The sequence below is a fragment of the Bos javanicus genome, chromosome 9 (assembly GCF_032452875.1).
Source record: "Bos javanicus breed banteng chromosome 9, ARS-OSU_banteng_1.0, whole genome shotgun sequence".
In the NCBI taxonomy this organism is placed as follows: domain Eukaryota; kingdom Metazoa; phylum Chordata; class Mammalia; order Artiodactyla; family Bovidae; genus Bos; species Bos javanicus.
In genome coordinates, this window is record NC_083876.1 from 52,374,449 (window position 1) to 52,398,111 (window position 23,663).

Sequence of the window (23,663 nt, forward strand, 5' to 3'; positions counted from 1 at the left end):
ATTATTTTCTCCCATTCTGAAGGCTGTCTTTTCACCTTGCTTATAGTTTCCTTTGTTGTGCAGAAGCTTTTAAGTTTAATTAGGTCCCATTTGTTTATTTTTGCTTTTATTTCCAATATTCTGGGAGGTGGGTCATAGAGGATCCTGCTGTGATTTATGTCGGGGAGTGTTTTGCCTATGTTCTTCTCTAGGAGTTTTATAAAAAATATGGAACGCTTCACGAATTTGCATGTCATCCTTGCACAGGGGCCATGCTAATCTTCTCTGTATCGTTCCAATTTTAGTATATGTGCTGCCGAAGCGAGCACAATGTTATGTTTTAAGCAAGCTTTTTCATAGTACTTTTCCTATGAAAAAGTAAATGATATTCATAGTACTTTTATTTTTTTTTAGATTCTTCATTGTTGTTTATTTTATTTTATTTTTTAACTTTACAATATTGTATTGGTTTTGCCATATATCAACATGAATCTGCCACAGGTATACACGTGTTCCCCATCCTGAACCCTCCTCCCTCCTCCCTTCCTGTACCATCCCTCTGGGTTGTCCCAGTGCACCAAAAATGCAACTAGAAACTCATCCATCAAAAGTTATTGAGCACTTAACTCAAATGAGAAATGATTTTTTAATGATATCATAAATAAAAAGTTCCAGGCCTGAAAAAAAACTACATTAAAGCATTTTCATTTAAGACTGAGATTAAAGTTGAATTTTACATTGATTCAAAAAAACTGAATGAATTAGTAGTATAAATAATATTGGTAAGAAGGCATTTCGAAAAGAAGATAAATTAATAGGAGTTAAATGATGACCATTCAAAAAATTATCACAAAAGCATGCATTACCCAGTTGCCAGTCAGAGGTCTGAAATAGCATTTTTAAGGGTGTTAATATTGAGTTCACAGATCATCACAGAATGATTATTTATCATATTTCTATGGGAAGAAGGTAGTTGAAAAAATACACCTCACTTAATTATACAAATATCATATTGCTTATTTCCTAGCTCACATTCTATACAAAACACAACACTTAAGAAAAGTTAGGTTTAATTGCCCTTAAACCAATGGCACCTACAACTCAAGTATTTCCTTCATCACACATTGGAATTTAATGTCAATAACTACTAATTTAAATCAATAATTGAATGAAACTTTGTAAAAAGTTTGAAATACAATTTCACTGTTCCACAGAACATTTTAATATCTCAAACTGGGTCAACCATAGTTTATCCTTCAAGGGGGATTCAACAATTTCAAACAATCATATAGGTCCAGAATATGAGGTCACTCATGATTTAAAGACGCAAGGGTCTGACCTCAGACAGGCAAGAGTGAGCTGTTTGAATGGCAAGTAAACCTAGATCTCAGTGTCCAATTTTTTTGCTCTTGACTTACTCATACAAGTAGAGTAACACTTAAAAGTGAGTAAGTGAGTGATTTTAACTTTGCTTCTTTGTGTATATTGGCCATCAGGAAATCTTTAACTGCTAGAAAATAGAATGAAAACTCAAATTCTTAGAATATGACTGTTGTCTGAAAATAAAAGTTTAGAATAAATTAAAGGTAGAGTGTAGAACGCAACAGGCCAACAGGGAGCCTGAACTTTGGCACTGGTAGATCCACCATAAGTAAGTGTTCCAGTAATGAAAAACTCATTCACCAAGTGATGGGTAGAACTTCAGTAAACAATGGAAATATAGTTAACCTGTTTGTGACTATTCATGGGAATCAAGACACTCAGAAGAAAGCCTGAACGGCCCCTGGAGTGAAGAATAGTTACTGAAGCTTCTTTCATCACAAGCAAAGTTTGGTCAAAGAATTTTAAGAAGTGTTTTTATTCTTTTTGCCAGATAGAAGGCGACGAGGGGAAACAGATTAGGTGCCAAGCTGAAGCATTTTCTTCTGAGTTGAAGAAGATCCTAGAGGAAAAAGACGATAGGTACTCAGTGATATCCAACCCTATCTGAACTGTTTTACTGTTTTACCTCTGAGAACATGCACATCTCAGAGGAAACTGTGAACAGTATAGCAGCTGAAAAATATCAGTTCTTCTGATTGGTGGCCCTGCTGCAGACCTGGTAATTAAGTCAGATTTTTTCTGTCCTTCTTTAAGCCCCAGGATATTAAAGGGCAAACATAAGGACCTCCCACACATGAACTGGCAGTTCAGTGAAAAGTCTTGGGTCATAGCCAATACTTTTGCAGACTGATTTTACAGGTGTGGTGAGTGACAAGTGGAACAGAATCTTGCTTTACTGAACATCAGTTAATGATTCTGCTCATCAAAGATACTGCAAAGGGCCATCCGCAGTGTATGACTTTGCATATTTAAGCTGAAATCATGCAGCTTATTTCGAAGGTAGGTGATATTTTTAAGACTCAATAAATCATTTAATTAATTTATTCGTAGAATTTTAAGTTTTAAAAAATTTTTTAGACTTCAATGTATTCCATGAGAAAATATAAAGAATGGTAAATATACATATATGTTACATATATAATATGTGTATATATGCAAAATGTTTACCTTACTGTAGCACAGCTATTGGACTTCCTTGGTGGCTCAGATGGTAAAGAATTTGCCTGCAATGCAGGAGACCCAGGTTCAATCCCTGGGTCAGGAAGATCCCCTGGAAAGGGAACGGCTACCCACTGCAGTATTATTACCTGAAGAGTCCATGGGTTCGCAAAGAGTCAGAAACAACTGAGCAACTAGGCCCATCCATCACTAAACATGGTTATAAAGATCTTCTTTTTTCCCTTGTGGAAAACTTTTACAATCTATTCTTTTCATAACTTTCAAATACACAATTTGGTATTATTAACTATAGTCACCAATGACTCATTTTTTTTATAACTGGAAGTTGATACGTTTGATCCTCTTCACCAACCCCAGCCACCTCCTACCCCTCACCTCTAGCAACCACCAGTCTGTTATCTATATTTATTAACTCAGTTTTTTCAGTTTTTTCTTTAGATTCAATATCTAAGTGAGATCATATGATATTTGTCTTTTTCTGTCTGACTTATTTCACTTAGTACAATGCCCTCAAAGTTTTCTTTAGTAAACATTTCTTTTAAATGTACTATATTCCATCTAAAACTACATTTTTATTCACAATACTCTTTCCACATTTTTTTCCCTTTCTTTCTGGCATCCTGGAAAAATAGACTGCATTTTGATGAATGGTACCCTCATATTTACTTGCAATCATTTGTTCTCAAACATCATTTCTACTCCCACACAACTGGGAGACATGACTCAGGCAGAAACAGCGGCTTGCTAGGCAGTGATTTTGAGATCACAGAGAAAAATACACTTCTAAAGACTCAATCCCATGATTTTGAAAATAAATAAATAATCTCAATAATAGGAAAAGGTAACTCTTCAGAGTAGACTATAAAAGGTCATTTTAAAAATGTCTGGCCTGCTATTCTTTTTATTTGGGTTTTATTTTGAAAAGGAATTTGTGTGTGTGTGTGTGTGTGTAGTTACATGCATATTATATAAACATTTTTAAAACTTTTCTTATTTATGTGTCTTTTTTACTTATGAATATGTAAATATTTCAGGATTAAACTGCCTGAAGGTATAAATGCAAACATTAAAGATTTACCTAAAATATAAAAAGCACAACAGCAATAGCCATCATCATATATTACAACACCAAGCAGCACTTGTAAAGATGCTCCCAAACTCAATAGGCTGGATTTCCCTGCCAAGAATAATTAAGGCTTCCACCAAACTCCACAATTCTTCCTGTCACCAGGTAATGAACCTCAGAATTAATTTCCACAGTGCTGTCGCTACAGTGAGTTGTCCATATAGAAAAAAGATCTAAACTGTTTAGGAATTTATAGATAATAAATGATGCCTTGAAACACACTTAGAAACAAACACTGAATGCACTAGCATTAGCAAATATCCACTAAATATTGTATTTATATTAAAAGTCCATGGTCTCGCAGGTGTTACACCAAAAGCAATGAAAGTCTTTTGTCTTCTCAATATAATGCATAGGGATGGTGCAGTGGGTTAAGGAGTTGTTTTTATGTTTTTGGTGATGACAGTGACAGCCGATAAGATAGAGGAGCCAAGTACAGAAATCACTTTAAAAGTAAAAATATAGTTTAGATTATATTTGTTGGTCAGGTATATTGAGTACCTCCTGTCAGTGGTAGGAGAATTTCTCTGGGAAACTTTGGGTTAGCCACATACTAAGCCAAATACTAATATGTAATTATACCAGTGCCACCACCCTGCAAGAGCACTGCACTTTACAGCCTCCATTGGGCTTTCAAACTCATGCATTCTCTGTATCCTTATGTTCATGACATCAGCTCTGTGAATTAGTATCACAATTGTCCTCATTATGCAGATGAGGAAACTGAGACTCAAAGACATCAGTTTATTCCAAGCAACCAACATATACAAGAAGATAATTTTGCCTAAGTTTCTGTTAGGTAGTTAGAATGGAAAAAGGAGCCCCAAATGGTGGCTAGACAAAGAAAGAAAAATGGCTAAAAGACAAAGAAGGGAAAAACCTGAGAAAATAGAACAGAGGAAGGTCCGAGGACTAGAGTGAGGACTTCAGGTAAGACAAACAGCCCTCCTAGCTGCCCCAATTTACACAGTGCAAGCTCAGGGAGAGCAGAAAAACACATAAAAAGAAGAGCCATAATTGGGCCAGGGGCTTCTCTTCTCTTCACGTCTTTTGGATCAGCCAGCCCTCGCGCCTCGAGGACGTATTTTCCTTTGCTTTCTAAAGAAAACTGATCTGTAACTCAGAGCTATAACACTGGTCTGTCTGAGGAAATTACACGGGACTGTAACACTGGTCTGTCCAAGGGCTGTAACACAGGTCCATCTGTCACTTCAAATTTTTGATGGGACAAGACAGAACCAAGGAAATGACACACTCCCCCAACATTTCCATACCATATTCTGAAGTCCCATGGACCTGACCTGACCTGTTACACAGACTCTCAATGGGACCCGGCTGCTCTGCAGCTTGAGACTATTTCACCTTCCAAGTCACACTGCTGCCTATACACAGAAAACTGTAGTAGGTAAAGCACTGGTTTCACTACTTTTTGGTTAGGTGAACCTTTGGCAGATACCTTAAATTCTAATCCCCAGAGTTTGTAATAGATACCTTACAAATAACTTTGAAAATTAAACAAAATGCTCTTTTAAAATATTGCTTTACAAATCATGAAATGCCTCATAAAATTTCATCCATTCAGTCAGTCTACAAATATTAAATGTCTTCTGTGTGTCAGGCACTATAAATACAATGATTACCAAAACAAACAGGGTTATTTCCCCCCTGATGCTAGATGATGGTTACTAGTCTAGATGATGGTTTTTAGTAATTATAACTTGATTAGCACACTTAAACAGAAATCTGTAATAAAGTAGCATTTTCATAAAACCAATCTCAGAAGCAAACTGAGTAACTGAAAGAACACAGACTATGTGAGAAGAAATTTTCCTTTTATTACCATACCAGCTTGATGTTTATTGTACAGTGTCCTGTTTTAAATGCATAGCAAAGGAATCATGTGAACAATTTGGTAATAATTCATAGGCAAGCTACAAATATGGTGAACTGATTGGAAAATAATAGCTATAGAAAATGTTTAAAGGGCCAGGCTTTTAAACCTAGAAAACAGAAAAATCAAAAGAAACTTAATGAGCATTATTAGGTAAATTCAGCAACATAAATTCTGCTTCTTTCTGTCTCCACCGAGAACAAAGGCTCAAGTTGAAGCATAAAGGATTGGTTTGACTGAGGGGTGAGAGGTGTCTTATTGCAAGAGTTTTCAAATTATTACCCTAAAAATTAAATCAAAGAATGTTTTTCCTTACTTTAGTAATAGATGACATTTTCTTGTATCAGAAATTGTGTGGATATAGGGGAATAAACTCAATGATTTCTCGAGGTCCTACAAGACCTTTAGTTGGTCCTTATTTCCCTACAATTAAGCAAAAGGATCCATTATCTTCATTTAAATGTATTATGAAAAACAGTGGGACAGGAAAAGAGCAACTGGGTTTAACAATTGTGTTCATTTTCATGAAAGAACACATGGAAATCAGACAATTGTGCTACCTGCCCTCAGATGCCAACACCACAAAGAACTGGTTTAAATGAGAACACGGAAGATTAGATGACTCCTAAATACTAGGCAGAGAAAAGTAGAGCAGGTCAGCGAGCACATGTTTAACATTAGCAGAGTTGGACAACTGAGAACAGTACCAAAGAGAAGCAGATTATGTTTTGACAGAAGACACTTACAGTTCCAAAGATATCACATAACTTTTTAAGGTAAATTTTTAATCTGCTTTTCCATTACATTTCCCATAGTACCAAATGTAGAATGTCAACCCAACATCATGGATTTTATGTTTACTTACTCTCTCTCTTTCTCCCTCTCTCTTTAATTTGTCTGGAAAACAGACAGCAATCTGAGTAAATGCCTCCTCACCCCCACCAGATGCCCATCAGTTCTAGGATTTGATTGCTGTGGAATGCAATATTCTAACTAAATATTCTAAATAAATATCTAAGTAAATATTCTAACTAAATCTCTAGTAGATCCATAATATCTATTTCAGAAGTACTTGGACAATTATTGTGCAGGAATTTCATTATATTCTATTTAATTGTACTTCCACCTCTTTTTAAAAAAGGATTTGAGATAGTTTGCAGCAAGAGACATCATAATAACATTAAGAAAACAGACATTATAAAATCAATAAAAGGCGAGAAAGAGAAATCAAGTTTTATAGGATGTCATGATTAACCTTCAAACTGGGTTCCTGGCACCCAGAGCAAAAAGAGAAATACAACATACAACATAATAAAGACCTATAATAAACCCAGTGAAGAAAAGTCCAATTCCATAAGGAAAAACGCTTCTTATAATACTAGATCACTGGTTACAATTTTTAGGAAACTAATAAGATTGTATGTTCACTGAATATAATCTGAAGAGTATCAATAATATAAAAATGGAGGAAAAATTAAATATCTAAAATCTTACCCTCAGAAGCAATTATTTTTTAATCATTTCAATATATTTCCTGCCAATCTCTTTTTGGTGCATTTTAAATGAATGAGATCAAAGTATATAATTTTGAGATCTATTTGTTTCAGGTAACATGATAGTAAATTAAGGCATAGTGTTTTTTAATGAGTGCATAAAGCTTCATTACGTGGACATTAACCATTCCATTAATATAAGAGGTTCACATTATTTGTAAAGTTCTGCTATTATAAATAATGCTTTATTGAACATCTTTGTGCATTAACCTTTAAATGTATATCTGAGAATTCCCTTTGGAGACCTTCCTGAATTTGAACTTACTTGGTCAATAAATATAAACACTTTTAAAATTCTTCATATGCTTTCCTGTTAGAGACAATTGTTCCAAATTGAGAGCTATGTGGCTATGCAAAAGAATGAGGAAGATCACTATGAACTGAACTGATATGGAATGATATTCAGAAAATATTGCTACGTGTTTTTAAAGTACAAAAGTTTGTATATATTTACAAATGCAATTTTTCTTCTTTTCCTTTCTTTGTTATCCAGGGGGGAAAAATCAAAAATTGAAAATTAGCATTTTACAACCCTCATAACAGAGATTGAAACAGGCAGAAGTGAAGTGAAGTGAAGTCGCTGAGTCATGTCCAACTCTTTGCAACCCCGTGGACTGTAGCCCACCAGGCTCCTGTGTCCATGGTATTCTCTAGGCAAGAATACTGGAATGGGTTGCCATTTCCTTTTCCAAGGGATCTTCCCAACCTAGGGATCGAACCCAGGTCTCCTACATTGCAGGCAGACCTCTGAGCCACCAGGGAAGCCCAAAACAGGCAGAACCAGGTGCTAAATCTCAGGGGAATTTTTATGAGGAATAGAATATTTGTGTGATCTTAAAGTGTTTCTCCACAGAAAAAAATCGTAATATTTATGCAATGTAGAAATCAGACCATTCTTTTTTTTTAAAGCAAGTTTTTCTAAATAACTTCTTAAATTTATTTATTTATTTACTTTTGGCTGTGTTGGGTTTCCCTTGCTGCGTGGGCTTTTCTCTAGTTGCTGAGAATGGGGGCTCCTCTCTAGTTGCTGTGCCCGGGGTCTTCTCTTGTTGTGGTGCATGGGCTCTATGGTGAACAGCCTTCAGTAATTGAGGCAAGTGGGCTCAGCTGTTGCAGGTCCGGGGCTCTAGAGCACAGGCTTAATAGTTGTGGCACTCGCACTCGGGCCTAGTCGCTTTGCAGCATGTGGGATTTTCCCGGATCGGGGATTGAATTCATTTCCCCTGCATTGACAGGCAGATTTTTTACCACTGAGCCACCAGGGAAGCCCAAAATCAGACCATTCTTCACAGGTAAACAAAATTAACATTACCAATGAGGGTCAGGTGGACATCATGTGCCTTCATATGTAATCGTCTGAGAAGTATGCATCACATAAAAGACATTTAAACTGAGAATCAGAGAAGGCAATGGCACCCCACTTCAGTACTTTTGCCTGGAAAATCCCATGGACGGAGGAGCCTGGAAGGCTGCAGTCCAGGGGGTAACAGTCGGACACGACTGAGCGACTTCACTTTCACTTTTCACTTTCATGCATTGGAGAAGGAAATGGCAACCCACTCCATTGTTCTTGCCTGGAGAATCCCAGGGACGGGGAAGCCTGGTGGGCTGCCGTCTATGGGGTTGCACAGAGTCAGACACGACTGAAGTGACTTAGCAGCAGCAGCAGCATTGACAGGCAGATTTTTTACCACTGAGCCACCAGGGAAGCCCAAAATCAGACCATTCTTCACAGGTAAACAAAATTAACACTACCAGTGAGGGTCGGATGGACATCATGTGCCTTCAGATGTAATCGTCTGAGAAGTATGCATCACATAAAAGACATTTAAACTGAGAATACAGAATCTAATAATGAGGATCATTCAATAGGCACACAACATAAGAAATGTTCTTAAAAAAAAAAAGGACAGCTTATATTCTTCAAAGATGTCAGAGTCATAAAAGACAAAGTAAGGGCTATGAAATATTCCAGATTAAAGAAGCTAATAGTGAAGGACAGGGAAGCTTGGTGTGCTGCAGTCCATGGTGTCACAGAGTCAAACATGACTGAGCAACCGAACAACAACAAAGAAAGCTAATGAGACATGAAAACTAAATGTAATACTTGGTCTTGATCGGAGGATCCCATACTAAAGGGGGCAGAAATCATTCTAAAAGACATGAATAGACATTTCTCCAAAGAAGAAATGCAGATGGTCAGGAGGCACATGAATAGATGCTCAACATGACTAATTATTAGAGAAATGCAAATCAAAACAGCAAGGTATCACCTCACACAGGTCAGAATGGCCATCATCAAAAAAATCTACAAAAAATAAATTCCAAAGAGGAGGTAGAGAAAAGGGAATTCTCTTGCACTGTTGGTGAAAGTCACTCAGTCAAGTCCAACTCTTTGCAACCCCATGGATTATATGGTCCATGGAATTCTCCAAGCCAGAATAGTGGAGTGGGTAGCCTTTCCCTTCTTCGAGGGATCTTCCCAACCTAGGTCTCCCGTATTGCAGGTGGATTCTTTACCAGCTGAGCTACAAGGGAAGTGCACTGTTGGTAGGAATGTAAACTAATATAGCCACTGTGGAGAACAGTATGCAGGTTCCTTATAAAACTAAAAATAGAACTACCATATGACCCAGCAATATGACTACTGGGCATACACCCAGTGAAAATCATAATTCAAAAAGATATAAGCACTCCAATGTTCACTGTAGCACTATTTACAATACCCAGGGCATGGAAGCAACCTAAATGTCCATCAACAGATGAATGGATAAAGATGTGATATATATACAGTGGACTGTTAGTCATAAAATGGAGTGAATTTGGGTCATTTGTAGAGATATGGATGGAACTAGATCCTGTCATACAGAGTGAAGTAAGTCAGAAAGAGAAAAACAAATATCATACATTAATGTATATACGTGGAAACTAGAAAAATGGTACAGATGAATCTATTTGCAGGACAGGAATAGAGATGCAGATATAGTGAATGGACATATGGACACAGCGGAGAAGGGGACAGTGGGACAAATTGGGAGATTAGGATTAACATATATACACTACCGTGTGTAAAATAGTTGGTGGGAACCTGCTGTATAGCACAGGGAGCTCAGCTCGGTGTTCTGTTATGACCTAGATGGGTGGGATGAGGGGGGATGTGTGGGAAGGAGGTTCAAGAGGAAAGGGATACATGTATATATATAACTGATTCACTTTGATATACAGCAGAAATGAACACAACATTGTAAAGCAATTATACTCCAATAAAAAAAAAAAAACCAATGCAGCCAATGGGGAAATTATAAAATGAATGCTAAGTCAGATAAAATAATAACATTAATATTAAATTTACTAAATTTTATAACTGTATTGTAGATATGTAAGAGAACATTGCTATTCTTAGGAAATATACTCTGAAGTGTTCAGATCAAATAGTTCCACAAAACAATTTTAAAGCGATTTGGATAGAATATCAATAATAGATAAGCCCAGGAAAAAGTTATGCAACTGTTTTTTTTTTTAACACAAATCACATTCTTGCAGCTTTTCTATAAGCTTAAAATTATTTGCTAATATAAAGTTTTAAAATGACAGTTTCAATTTACTCTGCCACTAACAATTGCTGAATGTACCTTCATTTCTTCCTTCCCAGCAGAGTATTGTTTTTTATAATCTGCTATTTTGATAGGGATAAATAGTATTAATGTGTATTTGTTACTAATGAGGCTGAAAATGTGTTCATATCTATTGGAAATTTATATTTTAATATATAAATGATCTATTTCTTTTTCATTTCCAGGCACAATTTTCTTAAATAAAAGACTAGCTTCGGTGCTCTGGGACAACCCAGAGGGATGGGATGGGGAGGAAGGTGAGAGAGGGGTTCAGGAAGAGGGGGACACATGTACAACCCATGGATGATTCATGCTAATGTATGGCAAAAACCACCACAATATTGTAAGTAATTAGCCTCCAATTAAAATAAATTAATTAATTTTTAAAAATAAGTAAAAATAAATTACAAAAAAAAAAAGACTATAGCTTCCATTAAACTACATTGACTGATGAATGTCAGGAACAAAATCTTCAACATTTCCAAAGAAAATTGAGATTTGGATTTTATAGGGCTGTTTCCCTCAGGAAGTTCAATAATGTTGAAAGAATAATTTAATGTAGGTAAGAGGTCACTCAGCGAAAAGTCAAAGCAGGTATAATCCCGTCCAGAGGGGCCTGTTTTCACTTTGTAATTACCCATGCACTCCCGGTAGACTGCCACTAGGTGGGGGTAGTGCTCAGTGTTGTAGTCTCAGCAGCCGGAACTCCATTTCCTAGTATCTAAGCCGTCATTCATTTATTCAATGAATCTATGAATCTCTTTGCCAGGTTCTGTGCTGGACTGCTGGTTCTTTGAATCCACTGGCTCATGTATTTTAAAGTATAGATTGTTAGTATTATAATCAGAACTAATTTCCTTTTTGAAAGTCTTTTCAAATGGAATGTAATTATTATTTAAATAAATATTAAAAATGCTTTAAATGTTTCCCATGATACTTAATTGATATCTTGCCTGACTAAATATTAGCTATACAATTAGCAGTTCAGTCTAACCCTACAGACTCCCAAACTGAACACACTGTATTTTACCCTGGACTCTTTAGCCTGAGGTTAATTTCCCCTTTGTTGGGTTAGTGATCTATCTTCTCCCAGTTTAAGAAACAGGCCTCAAAGGAAATGAGGTGGTACATCCCTGTCTAAGGGTTCCAGTAATGTCGTTCACCTCACAGATCTCAAATCTACTCTCAGATACACATCAAAAACCTGATACACGTCAAAAACCTAAGAAAAGCATTTATGGCCAAGGAACAGTCCCTTTTTCTCCCTATCAAAAGGAGTCATTCATCAACTTGTTATATATAAAGAATTTCCTTTTCTTTATGACATTGGCTCCTTCCATCAGAAAATGTTTCATTTAAATATTAATCAAATTATTTGTTAAACAGATTACAATTCATAGCATTTAGCAACAGGACTCACATTTTAACTGGACAAACAAATGTTAATACTTTTAAACAATCTGAGTATCAGGAAAGTCAGAGGATGACAAAAAATTATCATATTATACTTTCTATGACTTGAATTTTAGTATATTTGGTAGACCAAGAAAGTGTTGTGAGATATTAGGCAAATATAAATAATTCTTTTAATAAATACTTTAATTTTAAATAAGGCAAGCAGCAAGCAATCTGACTTTCTTTACTGAGAGGTTTTCTTTTATAAGGTACCCACTCATTCTTATGTCTTTTAATGCCCCACTTGAGTGATGTGTGCTCAAAATTTATCTATTAAAAAATCTGTATACATAATGGCATTGAGTTAAATAACAAAATATCATTTGCATAAGCATCACTGACTCAATGGACATGAATTTGAGCAAACTCCAGGAGATAGTGGAGGACAGAAGAGCCCAGTGTGCTATATATATAGTCCATGGGATCAGCAAAGAGTCAGAAATGACTGAAAAACAACATACTTGCAAATGAGTTGATCATTTGTGTCATTCTCAGGAGATTTGTCTTCATTAACCCATTTCTGCTCCTCTGTATTTTCCCTCCCTATTTCTTGCTCCCACATCCATAGCCCTCTTAGCCACCTATGTGTCTATCTTCAGTTTACCTCCTCTACCCTCTGCCCTGCCTCAACCTAAAACCTCATTATCTCCGTCTCAAACATTTAGTGGCCTCCTAACGTCTCTCCTGGAATCAGAAAAAATAAAGCATGCAGCCAGCTTACTAAGATCCCCGTAGTAGTCCTCCAAAGACAGGAGAAAAAATTGTATTACTATTGCCACAAACCATTGGTCAATTAATCTATTGATAAATAGGCTTTTTTTTTTTATCACTTTTAGTTTTATAAGATTCTATTGTAGTGAATGAAGTAAAGTGCACAAGCTCCTGCCTTCATTTTCACCTTTCTACCATCCCTTCTTCACACTTCAGAATTAGAGGCTTCTTTATAAAATTTAAGAATGATCAGTCAGGTCTATCTCATGCTTCAAACCCTTCAACGGTTCCCTGTTAACCTTGAAATTAAGTTCAAATTCCATAACAGTTACAAACCCTTTAAAAAAATCTGGCCTGTTTAGTATTGCAGCTTCACTTCTCCTCACTCATCTCTGTCTCCTACTTACCACTGTAGACATACCAATTTCCCTTAAGTATCATGCTTCTTCTGGACTCTTAAGTTTTTTCACAGATATACTACCTATCATAAACATGCTACTTAATTTTACATCTTTCAAAAGTCCACCTTGGATATTCTTCCATGAAGCCTTTCCTAATCTTGCTAATAGTTAATTATTTTGTCCTCTGCTATATCCCACATATTATATTATTTCGTTTTCTACACTGCAATATAATTAATATACATTTCTACATCTGATACCCGATTATACTGCTGCTGCTGCTAAGTCACTTCAGTCGTGTCCGACTCTGTGTGACCCCAGAGAGGCAGCCCACCAGTCTCTGCCATCCCTGGGATTCTCCAGGCAAGAACACTGGAGTGGGTTGCCATTTCCTTCTCCAATGCATGAAAGTGAAATGTGAAAGGGAAGTCACTCAGTCGTGTCTGACTCTTTGCGACCTCATAAACTGCAGCCCACCAGACCTCTCCATCCATGGCATTTTCCAGGCAAGAGTACTGGAGTGGGGTGCCATTGCCTTCTCCGATACCCGATTATAGTCCCTTAAAAAGACAGGAACTAAAAGTTACATATTGTACCTATATAGGATAGTGCCTGACCCCTAACAGGGGCTCAACATCAGTTTAATTTGAACTAACAGTGCTACTCCATAATAAGTTTAATGAAGAATCTCTCCCATGAATAATTATATTAACAGTTTAATCTATTTCTGGCCAGCCTGGTTCTCATTGCAAAAAGAAACATCCTATTTCTGGTTTGCATTTACATCACCTTTATTACACTCAATATTAACATGGTGAAACCAACAATGGAAAGTTATGCTTAATAGTGCCCTATCCATAGTCCCAATTATACTTTATAATTGTTCTTTAATATAATGGAAGTAATAACAATTAATAACATTCGTTATTATTAACATCAAGTATTTATTATGTGTCTGACATTGGACTTTGTGCTTTTATATGATATCTAATTCAATCTTCAAAGCAACTCTTTCCCATTCCTTATTTAAATAGACCTGTGTTGATGTGGCCTCCAGGTCACTTTGGAAATAAATACATTAATCAGTTATTTATTTTGCGGCAATACACATAAATTGTCTTCAGAGAGCATCTGTCTAGTATCCCCAAGGAGAATAAATCAGAACACAGACATGAAAATATATTTAAGACTTTTCCTAAAGTATTTGTTTCAGGGGAATTTAATGTCTTTGCGCAGTGAGTCTTTCAGGCTCTCTTTAATACATGAGTGAATTAAAAGCACGAACAAATGGCGACGCTGCAAGCATGGTGAGTTTATTGACTTTTGTCATGTAGGAATATCTACTGGATAGTGGCAGAAATGCCTGGTGTGGTAGTCTCTGCCTTGTTTGACATAGTGATGTAAAAATGAGTATTATTGATTAATTTTTTTAAAAGACAATTTTCCAGAGACTAGATTAGAATCTGAAAATGCTATTAACCTCACAGCAATGGAAAAGACTAACTCCGTTTGATGAAAGCAGCTAAAGAGAAATTCAGGTTAGGGGCCAGTAACCTCAGAAAAATTAGTTCATTGTACCAGTTGCAGTGGCAAGCAAATACGGTTTTGAACATCCCAATTGGATTTAATGTTTCTGGATGCTCTCACACACCACCGGGATAATATGTGCATGAGGGTCAAATTTTTAAAACATTCTCTTTTTTGTCTGCAGGGTTAAGAGAAGAAAAGAAGGAAAAGATAATGCCTCATGTTTATATACTCATTGTTTGTCAAATAAGAATATTCTTCCTCAAATGAAGAAGAATCCTTTTGAACTTTACCAACTCAAGCATGTAGCTTAATGATTATTTGCATAGGAATATTTTTATTTTTTGCTTATTTTATTTAGATGAATTGTTTGTTTGGGGGATATTCTTAGAATAAGGAATTTTCACTGATTCCAACAGAGAACTAGAATTATAAATGATAAAAGTATAAGATTAAAATTGTCAATGATGTGAACTGATTTAAAAAGAGGAAATCTGCTAGTAAAAATAGAATAAAAGTAGCTGAAAATACATATGTATTATATGATGAGTTGTAGGGCAGAGTTGAGTTTTACAAATTTTATTGTTTACTCAAATTAACTAGTCAAAAATTAATGTTCTGTGCTTATCAGATATGCAGCTAATTCTTTTATTATAAGTATACTCTCATTTTCATCAAAGTAAGACAGTTTCTAGCAAGAGAAAAGAAACATTTTAATGCTAATTGTTAAAGTGAGTTAAAAGCAGCAACAGTAATGATAAATTGAGTTAACATGTAAGAATCACTGGTTAAAAACATTAGATGATGACTATGAACATATTTTTATCAAAAAGATTATATTTAAATATACAAATATTTACAATTCAAAAGAACCAAATTAAGAGAACCTCAAAATAAAAGAGGAAAGGATATAAACCAACTATCCACTCAACAGATGATAATTTGCACATAGGTATATTTTTAATTATAGTGATAATACAATAATTTCATCTTAGTGATTTTTATTATATTATACTGATAATAAAAATAACAATCTTCACTAATAATCAAAACACAAAGCAAAACATCAGTGTGGTACTACTTAAAGAAACTAACAAAATTTCAAAATATTGGTAATTCCTATAGGTAGGAGACTATGGTGAATTGACAATTACACAATCCTTTCAGAAAGCAATGTAACAAAAATCAAAAAATGTTTATATGCTTTGATACTGTAAAACCACTCTTCACAACTTATTTTTAAAAATAATCCAAAAGAGAGAAAAGGTACACAAATGCAACAAAATTGCAAGGAAATTGAAAATGTCCCCAGTGTCCAACAATATGGAAATGATTAAATTAAGTAAGCTATATCAACTCACAAGGACATTGTACAAGTAGAACTTATAAAGTCTATGGCAACATGAAAAAATATTTATCATAAAATAGGTTAAAAAATAAAAATATATATCTATAGTACAGTTATAATTATATAAAAACTACTTATATATGAGATACCAGAAAAAAGGGTGAAAAATTAAATGCTAATTATTTTAGATCTTAGATAACAAGTTAAAGTCTAATTTACATAAAACATTTTATATCTGATATTAAAATGCTGGCATTCACTACAGCAATATCAGGACATTAATAGAACCAGCTTAAGCCTTCCCTCCAAGTTCTTCAGAGTAGGGCAGCCCAATAATTTATCTTGGCTTCAGGCAACTATCTCATCTGTGAAACAACAGGAATTGTATTGGACCTGTGAGTCTCATACTTTTTTAATCCTGAAAATCTTTATTAAAACTAAATCTTCTACAAAACGGGTGAAAGTAGAGTGCCTGTGGCTAAAGCATAAGGAGAGCGTGACGCTCTGCAGAGGGCTCCGTCCTTCTCCCCTCCCTAAACTCCACCTCTGGAAGCGATCTGTAAGAAAGCTCTGAGAAACCCCAGTCAAAGCTAACTGATTAAGTATTTTAAGGGTCCTTTTTAAGCTAAAATATAGGTATTGAAATTGTACAGTTCTCTTCTGTTATATTTTTTGTGTGTGTTAGATCCTCAAATAGATTGTAAAGACTTTTATGTTAGAAACTGTCCCTTATAAACTAGCTTGAAAGGTGGAAGTGTTAGTCACTCAGTCCTGTCCAACTCTTAGCGACCCCATGGGCTATAGTCCACCAAGCTCCTCTGTCCGTGGAATTCTCCAGGCAAGAATACTGGAGTAGGTTGCCATTCCCTTCTCCAGGGGACCTTCTCAATAAACTGACTTAGCCTCATCTAAATTTACTTTGCTATATCCATTTAGAGAAAGAATCACTGAATGACAAAAAAAAACAGAATGAGAAAATTTTAATATCAGCATTTTTTATTTTGCAACAAAAAACAAAGTCCAGCAAAAGTTGTCCCGTTTTCTGGCTAATCAAACCTACACAGAAACACATGGATAGGAAATTTTTAAAGACTTAAATACAATTAAATTAGAATAATAAAGGCACATGGAGAACTATTTTCTGAGATAATAGCATTAAAGAGAAAATCCATGTTTTGGATAGAGGTACTCTTGCTTCCTAAAATTCTCACGATACTTTTAGTTCATGATTTTGATGGAAGCAAAGCAGGATTACTTCTAATATTGAAGTTTGTTATTTAAAAATCCATAAGCAGAACTGCAATAACCCCTAAAATCTGATGTGGTTGGCCTGATGGTTTCAGCAAGTGAGACCCTGTGACATAAGATTGCTCTCTCCTAACACGTTTAAAATTCTTACCATTAGAATCATTTTCTTGGATAGATGATTAAGAAGACCACAGAGAATATACATATTTTCTAGCAAGTAGAACTTCCATTAATCTTCCGTCATATGTTGGTTTCTTGGATTAGCTAGTTGTCCTCCAAGAATATATAAAGAACCCAAGGTTAAAGATTAGAAAAGAGAGAGCTGGGTTAAGGAAAAAAACAAAAACATAGCAGGACCAAACTCTGGTAAAAAAAAAAAAAAAAAAAACAGAGCAAAAACTGTCTAGAATTTTGGAGGGTCTAGAATAAATACTTGGAAAGGAACAGATGAAAGGGAAAATTCTGTTTATCAAAATGGGAAATGGGAGTCAATAACAGCCAGATCATTTAAGAAATATATTGATAACTACCTTTTTAGCTGTATGACTCTTTCTGAGATCATTTATTGGGAACTTTAGTTTACTGTAATTACAATCCTAACACTTTAACTTAAATACTCTCTTATTTAACTATCTAAATTTTACCAACAATAAAGATGAAAATAATCATAAGCTTGCCAGTCAGGCAAGTCAGAAATAGAAATTCCAGCTCTATCTCTTACTAGTTATGTAATCACTCAAAAGAGCAATTTAGGGACTTTCCTAGAGGTCCAGTGGCTAAGACTCTGCCATCCCAATGCAGGGGGCATGGGTTTGATCCCTGTTCGGAGAAACTAGGTCCCACATGCTGTATCTAAAGATCCTGCATGCTGGAACTAAGACCTGGCACAGCAAAATAATTTTTTTTTTAAAAGAGCAGTTTAGCGTATAGGTTGAGCCTACTGATTCATGATTCAATTCTTTCAAAGTCCAGGGATGCTACTTATCATGTGTGTTAAGTAACTTAACCAGGATTAAGCCCCTAATTCTCCATTTCTTTATTTTTAAATAAGGTTTGATGATGATGATGATGATGATGATAATGAAGATACTACATAAATATAACTAACTAAAGCTCTTTTCACACTTTCTAACATATGGTGGTGGTGATGGTTTAGTAGCTCAGTTGTGTCCAACTCTTGCAACCCCATGGACTGTAGCCCTCCAGACTCCTCTGTCTATGGAATTCTCTAGGCAAGAATACTGGAGTGGGTTGCCATTTCCTTCTTCAAGGGACCTTCCTGACCCAGAGATCAAACCCAGTTCTCCTGCATTGCTGACAGATTCTTTACTGACCGAGCCACCAGGGAAGCCCACATAAAAAGCACTAATAAATACCAACCACCACCATTATTAGGTTGCCTAACTTCTCTGGACTTTAGCTTGTCGTGTATAAAAGGAAAGTAATATATCTACTGTACTACTTATTTTCAAGACTAGAATAAAAAAAAATAATAAAAGCACTTAACACAATATCTTCACATTATATCCACCTAGTATCATGCAGTGTCCTTCCCATTTAAAGCCTAAGTCTTTTCAGAAGTGTTTGCAATGAGTACTGCTTTCTTCTAAAGTGAATTCTCTATACACTCATTTAACATCAAATATGTGTGATGTTATGTACTATCTTTGTAACAATGATTATATCTTTGTAGAAGAAATTAATTGTATTTTCCACCCAATGTCTACTGCCTCTCTAGTCATCCTGGAAAATTCTACAATTCCATCTTTCTATGCGGGATCATTTATGCCCCAACTCTGAATTATGTGCCTCTTTTATAAGTGAATCTACTATTATTCTAGGGATGAGTCATGTAACTCAGGTCTGGCTAGTCTAAGTAGCTCATTCCCTTGATTTTGGGTTTGATTCAGAAATAACACATGACCTTATCCAAGCCAATGAGTCCTAGTCTTTGGATTTTCCTGTGTATTCTGAAAAAGAGGCCTAAAGCTCCTTATTACCATGTGGAACCTAAGAATGAATTATCATGAATAAATTCCAGATTCCACCATAATAATTTCATTTGAGTATTTTAAAAAATAAAAAAGAGAAAGATTTCCCAGAAAGAGGACTGATCTGAGGTTATAAAATGATTCATCAATCAGTTCAATTCAGTGGCTCAGTCATGTCCACCTCTTTGCAACACCTGTCCATCACCAACTCCCAGAGCTTGCTCAAACTCATGACCATTGAGTCCATGATGCCATCTAACCATCTCATCCTCTGTTGTCCCCTTCTCTTCCTGCCTTCAGTCTTTTCCAGCATCAGGATCTTTTCCAGTGAGTCAGTTCTTCTCATCAGGTGGCCAAAGTATTGGAGCTTCAGCTTTAGCATAAGGTCTTCCATTGAGTATTGAGGACGGATCTCCTTTAGAATAGACTGGTTGGATCTCCTTGCAGTCCAAGGGACTCTCAAGCGTCTTCTCCAAAACCACAGTTTAAAAGCATCAATTCTTCGGCACTCAGCTTTCTTTACGGTCCAACACTCACATCCATACACGACTACTGGAAAAAACATAGTTTTGACTAGATGGAACTTTGTCAACAAAGTAATATCTCTGCTTTTTAATATGCTGTCTTGGTTGGTCATAGCTTTACTTCCAAGGAGAAATGTCTTTTAATTTCATGGCTGCAGTCACCATCTGCTGCGATTTTAGAGCCCCCCAAAATAAAGTCTGTCATTGTTTCCATTGTTTCCCCATCTTTTTGCCATGAAGTGATGGGACTGGATGCCATGATCTTAGTTTTCTGAATGTTGAGTTTTAAGCCAGCTAAATTTTCACTTCCTCTTTCACTTTCATCAAGAGGCTTTTTATTCTTTCTTCACTTTTGGCCATAAGGGTGGCATCATCTGTGTATCTGAGGTTATTGATATTTCTCCCAGCAATCTTAATTTCAGCTTATGCTTCATCCAGCCTGGCATTTTGCGTGATGTACTCTGCATATAAGTAGAATAGGCAGGGTGACAATATACAGCCTTGACATACTCCTTTCCCAATTTTGAACCAGTCTGTGTTCGATGTCTGGTTCTGTTTGTTGGTTCTTGACCTGCATACAGATTTCTCAGGAGGCAGGTCAGGTGGTGGTATTCCCATCTCTTTAAGAATTTTCCAGTTTGTTGTGATCCATACAGTAGTAGGTCATTTTCATCTTTCTGTAATACAACCTAGACATCTTTTCTTTTTATTGAAATATAGTTGATCTAAAATATTATATTGTTTTCAGGCACATAGCACAGTGGTTCAGTTATATATATTCTTCAAATTTTCTTCCCTATAGACCACTACAAAATATTGAGTGTATTTCCTTGTACTATAAAAGCAAGTCCCTGTTGGCTATCAGTTTTATATATAGTAGTGTGTATATGTTAATCCCAAATTCCTAGTTTTAACTTCCCATCTACTTTGGCAACCATAAGCTCGTTTTCTACATCTTATTTTTTTAATCTCTCCCTGAAAGCACTTTGAAGATCAAGACTTCTCCCTTTGTTGCTTATTCGTAGTCTTGCATATATTGGAGATGAGTTTGACTTAATTCTACAATCTCCATTCTAAATATATGATTTGGTTAACTATTATCTCAACAAAATGGAAAATAAAGGCATATGTTAAACAGATAATATCAGAAAAAAGGAAACATGAGCTCTTTTAGTAATATCTTTGCCTAAAGAAATACAAAGCTTTGGCCTATCTCATGATGACAACAGGTGATTAAGCCCCTACTATTTGGCAGTTCTTTCATTAAACCACCTAGAAATCTGTCAAAGATCTTATACACAAGCAAATACCAGAGTAGGAGAAGAAAAAATACAATTACTTGCTTTCATTATTTTTGGCCTGGATTCTGAATAATTTCTTTAAATTATTTAAAGGAATTTATGACTTTAAATTTATGAATTTAAAGAAATTATTTATGACAGCTTTTCAGGAAGAAGTCAATATAAAATTTAAAAAATTGATGTCTCAAAGTTCTTTCTTCAGTATCTCAAGGAAGTAATTTTTACCAAATTACGTAAAAGCAAAGGTTAGTAATCAACTTTTAATATATTCAATATTAGAAAAACAATATGTCAAATCCCAAATTCCAAGCCCTATGCTCTGTCTTATTTAAGTAGAATGATGACAGTATATTACAGTATTAATTTACGTATCAGAAAATCATTCAAAGCACTAAATCTAATATAACTAGCAAAATAAGATATTATCAAAATGGCAGAATTTCAAAAGAATATCAGTATAAATATACTTTTAGGATCAAATATCTTCATTTGCATATAGATTTACATTAACCAAATAAGAGCTTTAATTTGCCACAAATATTGATACATCAATAGAGCAATAATCTTAGGAACTAACTAATAACTCTAAAGTTTTCTTGATACTTAAGTAACTAAAACCCTTTGATTAGGGTTTATTACATATTGTTTGTTCATCCTTTCTTCTATCAGTTCAACACTTACTTCTCTCTGGGTGCTTGACCCTGGGATACAAAGAATAATGAGATACTCCTAACTGTCCATTAGGAGTTCACAGTCTGAGACAACAACACACACAAACAAATAACTGTGGTATTTAAAGTGGCAAATATTATGACAGAAACAAGAACAAAGGATAGATCTGGAGCACAGTGGAGGGAAAGACTTTATCTGGAGAGTTTAAAGAAAGTTCAAAAAAGAAAATAAACATTTGATCTGGAACTAGAACCATGATAAGCCTTTCACACTGAATTTACTCTATCAAAAGGAGATTCCTGGGGTGCTTAGGAATTTTTATTTCAAAGGTAGATATTTGTAATAGAAAACCCTCTTTTTTTAAAAGTTCCTAAAAGTAACTTTAGGAAGTTACATCCTAAACAAAGCAGAATTCTGAAATTTAACAACATGACTTCATATTAGCTTAATTACAGGACAAAAAACATAATTACAACCTCAAGTCAACAAAGGCAAAAATCATTTAGCCTGAGTTTGAAATGGGAAAAATAAGAATTAGGTTCTTCTTTCACCAAACAGTGAGAACTAGCTCTAAGATCCTGCAAAAGAAGTCTCAAAAATAAATACCACTTGCCAATGAAGAGCAAAGACTTAGCACATTTTCAAAATGTAGGCTCCACCTCCTGCTGTGGTAGGAAGAATGAAGGAAGGACCTATCTTTTAGATGTAGGAACTCTACAAGATTCTGCACTGTGGTTGCTAAATGTCAGATGCCCTTTGGCAATTCCTTATGACTCCTGGCTCTGAGGTAAGAATCAGAATAAGGAACCCATACACTGAAGGATAAACCCCAATGTTTCCAAGACACATAGCCCGGCAGACATTTGTGTACCCAATAACGTTTGTTGTATGTGAACTGATTCTTGTATGATCTTAGTAGGCCAGGAAGTACATTCTCTCTTGACTTAAGATTTCTGAAATAGCTCTCTGCATTTCAATTAATCCATTGCTAAAGCTCTTTTTTATAGCATGTCAGCTGCTGAAACAGTGATAATGATAGCTTCTAATTAACCCAGAAAGTTCAGAGGAGAGAGGAAGAAAAATGTGCCTTGTTGGCTCCAGGGCATAAGTCAACTTTATAGACGAGTAATGTTAAAACTTCACACATGCCAGAAGCATCTCCTGGCTGCATTCAGAATCAGGACACCAACATTTATAAGACATCTGACAAATCTTTTTTTTGAAGTCTCCCCAGGGAATGAGGTTTCCCATTGTCCTGTGAGTAGCCATTTCCATGGAAAGAGTGTTGTATATCTCACAAAATCGCCTGCTTCTAAATTCTTCTTGACATTCTCTTCCTTTAAATGATAAAGTTAAAATAAATCCATGCATCTAAATGTTAAGAAAAAAGATAACTCAATCTTCATAGTTAAAAATTCCCCCTTCTTCTCATTGTTTCCACAAGAGGAAAAACACTCTTAGTCTGAGAGGCTAGGAAATGTTATCAAATACTGCCTACACTTAATGTTTTATGTTAGCCAGTTATTATTTTTAATTTTTCAGGAACGACAGATCATATGCTGCACAATTGGCCTTGCCTCAGGAAATATGCAGAGAAGGCAATGGCACCCCACTCCAGTACTCTTTCCTGGAAAATCCCATGGACGGAGAGGCCTGGTAGGCTGCAGTCCACGGGGTCGCTCGCTATGAGTCTGATACGACTGAGCGACTTCACTTTCACTTTTCACTTTCATGCATTGGAGAAGGAAATGGCAACCTAC

The 23,663-nt window shown here is 35.5% G+C and overlaps 1 non-coding gene across 1 annotated transcript; it reads right to left on the reverse strand.

The window, feature by feature from the left end:
• Window positions 1-201: 201 nt before the first annotated feature.
• Window positions 202-308, reverse strand: LOC133254533 (U6 spliceosomal RNA). Its single transcript, XR_009738704.1, has one exon. It is a non-coding gene; the product is annotated as a U6 spliceosomal RNA (small nuclear RNA).
• Window positions 309-23,663: the final 23,355 nt, after the last annotated feature.